We start from the raw sequence: 6,706 nt of genomic DNA, 5'->3' as shown, positions 1-6,706 counted from the left end.
TAGACATTCCCTCAGATTAAAGGGCTGGAAAAAGGTTTTCTAGGCAAATGGACCCAAAGAAGCAATCTGGAGTAGCCATTCTAATATCTAATAAAATAGACTTTCAAAGAAAATTCATAAAAAATGATGGGGAAAGACACTTCATACTCATGAAAGGAAAAATCCACTAAGATGATGTCTCAGTTCTGAACATCTATGCCCCAAATGTAAGGGCACCCACATTCGTAAAAGAAACATTACAAAAGCTTAAATTGCACATTTAACCCCACACATTAATAGTGAGAGCGTTCAACACCCCACTCTCATCAGTGGAAAGGTAATGAAGACAGAAACTAAATGGAGAAATAATGAACAGAGGTTATGAACCAAAAAGACCTACCAGATATCTATGGAACATTCCATCAAAACACAAAAGAGTTTTCCTTCTTCTCAACACCTCATGGAACTTTCTCTAAAACTGACCATATACTTCACAAAGCAAGCCTCAATAGATACAAGCAAACTGAAGTAACTCCTTGTATCTTATCAGGCCACCATGAATTAAAGCTGGACTTCAACAATGACAGAAAAAACAGAAAGCCTACAAACTCATGGCAATTGAACAACTCCCTACTCACTGACCACTGGGTAAGAGAAGAAATAAAAAATTTAAAGACTTTCTACAAAGAAAATGAAAACACAGCTTACCCAAACTTATAGGATACAACAAAAACACAGTTAAGAGGAAAGTTCATAGCACTAAGTGCCTTCATTAAGAAAAGGGAATATCTGTATCCTAGCAGTTTAAAAGCACAGCTGAAAGCTCTAGAACAAAAAAGAAGCAACCACACTCAAGAGGAGTAGACATCAGGGAATAATTAAACTCAGGGTTGAAATCAATAAAGTAGAAAAAAGAGAACAATCCAAAGAATTGTCAAAGAGCTGGCTCTTTGGGAAGATTAACAAGATAGACAAACCCTTATCCATACTAACTAAGAAACAGACAGTATCCAAATGAAAAAAAAAATCAGAAATGAAAATATTAGGTTTTACTTTAAAAAGCATGCACTCTACAAAACTGGAAAAATCTAAAATATAAATGAGATGGACAAATTTCTTGATAGATATCACTTACCAACATGTAGTCAAGACCAAGTAAACAAGTTAAATAGTCCTATAACCCTTAAGGAAATAGAAGCAGTCATGTAAAAGTCACAAAAAGCCTCCCAATCAAATAAAATCCCTAGGACAGATTGTTTCATCACAGGTAGACATGCTCACCTATGTTTATAGCAGCTTTACGCATAATAGAGAGAAGATGGAAGTAGTCTCGATGTCCCTCATCTGAAGAATGGATAAATGTGTTACATTTACATAATGGAATACTATTCAGCTTTTTAAAAATTAATTTATTCTTGTTACATCTCAATGGTTATCCCATCCCTTGTATCCTCCCATTCTTCTCTCCCTCCCCTTTTCCCCTTATTCCCCTCCCCTATGACTGTTCCTGAGGGGGATTACCTCCCCCTGTATATGCTCATAGGGTATCAAGTCTCTTCTTGGTAACCTGCTGTCCTTCCTCTGAGTGCCACCAGGTCTCCCCATCCAGGGGACATGGTCAAATGTGAGGCACCAGAGTACGTGAGAAAGTCATATCCCACTCTCCACTCAACTGTGGAGAATGTTCTGCCCCTTGGCTAGATCTGGGTAGGGGTTTAAAGTTTACCACCTGTATTGTCCTTGGCTGGTGCCTTAGTTTGAGCGGGACCCCTATTCAGCTTTTAAATACAAGATATCATGAAATTTGCAGGTAAATGGATGGCACTAGAAAAGGTAACACAAACCCAGAAAATCATGCATGATATGCATTCACTCATAGGTGGATATTCGCCATAAAGCACAGGATAACCATGCTACAATCCACGGACCCAAAGATGCCAAAGAGGAGCCAAAGGGAAGATGTCCAGTGGGAGAGGATGCACTTAGTCCTGCTGTGATTTGAAGCACCAGGGTGAGTTGATACCTCTTGATGGGCTTCCTTTCTCTCAGAAAAAGGAGAGGAACAGTCGGCAGAGGGGCCAGGAAGGTGAGACTGGGTTGAGAGGATGGAGGGGGTTGGGATCAGGCTGTAAAGAGATTAAGTAAATAAGTGGAAAGAAATCAAATTTGACAGGTGGCTTACTGTGAGTTCAAGGTCAGCCTAGTCTACAAAGCTAGTCTAGGACAGACAAGTCTACACAGAGAAAACTTGTCTGGAAAACACAAGGAAACAACAACCACAAAAAATCAAATGGAGCATAAAGCAACAAAATGTACCCATTGTAAGTCACGAAAAATATGAGTTTTAGAAACATGTACAGCTCTTCAAGAACCATTGTACACTCTAGTTTTATGTCAACTTGGCAAAAGTTAAGTTGTCTGAGAGGAAGGACTCTCAATTGAGAAAGTGCCTCAATAAGATCTGGCTGTAGGCAGGTTTATAGGGAATTGTCTTAATTCGTGATTGATTGGGAGGTCCTGGCTCACTATGGATGATTCTATCCCTGGGCTGGTGATCCTGGGTCACATAAGAAAGCAGACTAAGTAAGTCATGGAAACTTCTAGTAAACAGCACTCCTCCATGGCCTCTACCCAGCTTCTTCCTCCAGGTTCCTGCAATGTTTGAGTTCCTGTTCTAAATTCCTCCAATTATAGTCCATGAGTTGGAAGGGTAAGTAAAATAATTCCTTTTCTCCCCAAGTTGCTTTAGTTATAGTGTTTCAACACAATATTAAGAACCCTAAGAGAACCATCAAACACTAAATGGGCAAACTTTTGTTCACCTAAAATTCTTTTCTGACTCTTGCACTCTCTGCTTGGGCCCCAGCAAGCCAACTCACACTACTTGCATTGAATTAGTATGGCCTAATCCAGAGTGACATATATCGTGCACAGATTTATTATGGCTGCCTATATACATCCCTGCAATTTTATTGTTATTATTATTATTATTGGCTTTTAGCTACCACAAGCTTTTCTTGAGGATCAATTGTTTATTTTTGTTATGAAGCACTTTAGTATTACACAAATATTGCATAATATTATGCCATTCACATGTAAACATATAATGTGTTTCTGAGTTTTAACAATTATGAATAAAGTTCTCAAGACAAATTGTGTTAAAGCCACTGTATGAACATATATTTATTTCATTTTAGTAAAGATTAAGCACTCTGATATCAGAATCCCTATGTTAAATGCAGTTTCATTTCAGAAGAAACGAGCATGTTTTGAATAGCTTACTTCATCTTATTTTCTCTGCAGAATGAGAGAGTTCCCTTTACCCCTCATCTTTGCTAACATTTGATATTCTCAATATATTAAAGTTTTACCATTGTACAAATTGAGGAGTTCTCATTTCTCTAAGTACTAATGATACTGACCATATTTTTCAAGTACTGATTGGTCACTCACATGTTTTCCTTAGTAAAATACGTGTTCATATATGTTCACCTCAGTAGATTTTATTTAAGAAACAAACACAGGAACCAATCATTTAAAGAACCAAGTACATCTAGAAATATAAAATTTTCATTTTAAAAACTAATGGAACTGATAACAGTTTTGTCACAAACTAGTGTGAAATCACTTCGGGACATGACCATAGAGGGACCCATGGGCATGTACAAAGGAGAGCAGAGAATTGACAGAGGAAGAGCTGGCACCTGTCATGGTTGTTCTTTTCTTATAAAACAGACAGAAATATTATGGTAAGATGTCCTGTTTCCTTTACAAAACTTCTTTCAGCCTAAACTTCAACTAAGCAGATACTGGATTGGATTAAAATACAATGGAAGAAAAGGAGGATGGCAGTGGATTGGCAAAGGTCCATGTAAACTGAGATTAATAACTATATATGACTTTAATATCTTGTAGATCAGTATTTATAAGATGCAGAATTCCATTTTCTTTATTAGATAAGATCAATAAAGAACACGGAATAAATTGGTGTGGTGGTACACAGCTGTAATCGCAGCATTGAAGAGACTGACTAAATAGGACTGTGAGTTTGAGGCCAGGCTGTGCTACATAGTAGTAAAATGTAACAATTGTCTCAAACAAACAAACTAAAATTAAAACAAGATAAAAAACAAACACTAAAGACATATTGTGTACCTCAGTGCAAGAGTATTTTCTGAGCTTGTTCAGTGTCTTGGATTTGATATCCCAGCATCATTAAAAACATCAGCAAGAAGACAGCTTTATATGGAATGACATCAACATTCACAGTAAACATTCTCTCTGAATAAAAAAGTAGAAGAGTGTACAAAAAGAGTTTCACAGTGGACCTATCAGTGCTTTGAAGACATTCCTATAACACACTTAGCTGCAATTAACATAGTTCAAAAAGAATCAATTTTAATTTTTATCAAATAGTAATGTAAGAAAAACATTTCAACAGTTCCTACCAAACCAGGAGTAGAGAAACTTCAGTCCCATCCTTTACTATTGGTGTTGCTAAGGACACAAGTTTTGCTTTCCCTGAGGGTGTGTTATCTTCTCAGTGTTGAAACACTGATTTTGGACATTTTTCTGCAGCATGTGGCATGATAACTGTGGTTCTTTGTTTTCCGTCAGCAACAGCTTTCATCATGCAATTTCTTCTTTTTGCTTTGGTTGGGGGGGGCAGCGAATAACAAGCTTGATTATCACTGGGAGGAGATTCAGTTCTGCCTTTCCTCATGGAGTCTCTGAGGGGACACAAGCAGGAAAGGCCAAGTTGTCTCCCAGTTCGGGGATCAATTCTCTCCACCAGAATCACTTCCTTGTGTCAGCACAGGTAACATCTGCTTTTGTTATTTTTCTATCACATGATTGTATGTAATCTAGAGAATTTCAGATGGTGTGACATACATGAGAGCAAGATAGATGGGGAAGCCCTGTTGTTTGTGTAAGATCTGGCAGCACGTGAAAACTGGAGTTTGGCATGGGTTATTTTCTTTCTGGGTGTGCTGTGACTTCTGCTGTGTGCTTCAAAATTAAGGTAGATGACCTATAGTGTTCATGACACTTTAACTGGGCCAAACATTTAAATAGAATTCATTTTGAAGAAGTCATAATAGGAGCTTGGTAATATGGCTCAGTGTGCAAATACTTGTTACCCAGGCTGATTGATCATGTGACTTCCATCCTTGGAACACAGATAAAGGTGGAAAGAGCGAACACACATGGGAACAATTGTCCTCTGGACACATGTACATTATGGAATAGACACCCATCCAAAAACTAATTAAATGAAAACTAAAACTTGAAAAATTCTGTAGTCAACAATTTTAAAAAATATTAGACAAAATGTAAATAATTTCAGAAAACTTCATAAATAAAAAACTAGAGAAGAATATTTCCATATGCAGTTTGTTTCCATATTATTTATTGCCTATAATCTCAGTTAAAAATGTAAATGGAAGCCTACTTATAAGTAGTTACTCTTTAATAATACATTGATTATCTGTTATCAGATTAGATCCTTTTTTACATTTAATTAATTTATTCAGATTACATCTCAATTGTTATCCCATCACTTGTATCCTCCTGTTCCTCCCTCCATCCCACTTTCACCTTACTCCCTTCCCCTAGGTCTATGACGAAGCAGTACCTCCTCCCCTACTATATGGTCTTAGGCTATCAAGTCTCATCTTGGTAGCCTGCTTATTCTTTCTCTGAGTGCCACCAGGCCAGATTAGATCCTTTATGGGCATTAGCTAATGACTACCTAGTGACAAAACTTACTTCACGTAGGCTACTTTGCCAAAATCATGTACTAGAAGATTATAAGTGAAATGATCATATACATGGAATGATTTGGGATTAAAACTTCAGGTTGCATCCTGCGATGCTCCTCTCTGTTGCTTCCACGTACCACCCCTGCAATGGTTCTACTTTCCTGGTTTCTGCAGCTACTTCAGGTGCTGTAGCATCTCTGAAGACTTGGAGCCAGGACCCTCATATAGAAGAAACACTGCAGCATTTGTCTTTCCGGGTGTCAGCCCACTCAGTAGGCTCTTTCCTACTTGCATCCATTTACCAGGTCCAACCCTGGAGAAGGCTGTGGCTAGGTGGATAGGTTGGGTATCTCAGGTATGTCTGCTTTATAACTGTACCCAGGAGATATTTCTAATTCTTCAAGCCTCAAATGTTAATCACCTGCACTATTAATCTTCATATATTCGTTTGAAGGTGGTGTCTGGGACCCACAGATAGTCAGTCATGTATAACTGAAAACTCTCCAAGAACATTTTGTATTCATATGCTTATCAAAATATTTAAATAATTGAAAAGCAAGGACTTAAGTTTATTAAACTTTGAAATCTTGTTATTTGAATTGATCATTTTAAAAGTGTGTCAATGACTTGCAGAAGTACAAACTTGGGATAACAAGTTTTTTTGTTATGTTAAGTATTTTTAACAAATAGTGTCAATATGATAATGATTCATTAATAAATTTTTAATTCTCCATATATCCTAAAAATAATTGCCATGCCTACTAGAAGTATAAACAACGTTAACAGAAATCTGCAAAGAGTGCTCACCTGTAGCTGAAATCAGGGTCTATGCATGTTAGGGTATTTAGATCATTAAGGGAGTTAATCAGACCCCACCCCATTCCACCCACTGCAGCATCAGACCCAGGTACCTTTCTAAAGGTGGATGGTTTACATTTTCTTTAGAAATCACTGAAAGTCCTACA

The sequence above is a fragment of the Acomys russatus genome, chromosome 13 (assembly GCF_903995435.1).
Source record: "Acomys russatus chromosome 13, mAcoRus1.1, whole genome shotgun sequence".
In the NCBI taxonomy this organism is placed as follows: domain Eukaryota; kingdom Metazoa; phylum Chordata; class Mammalia; order Rodentia; family Muridae; genus Acomys; species Acomys russatus.
This window is presented reverse-complemented; position numbering follows the sequence as displayed.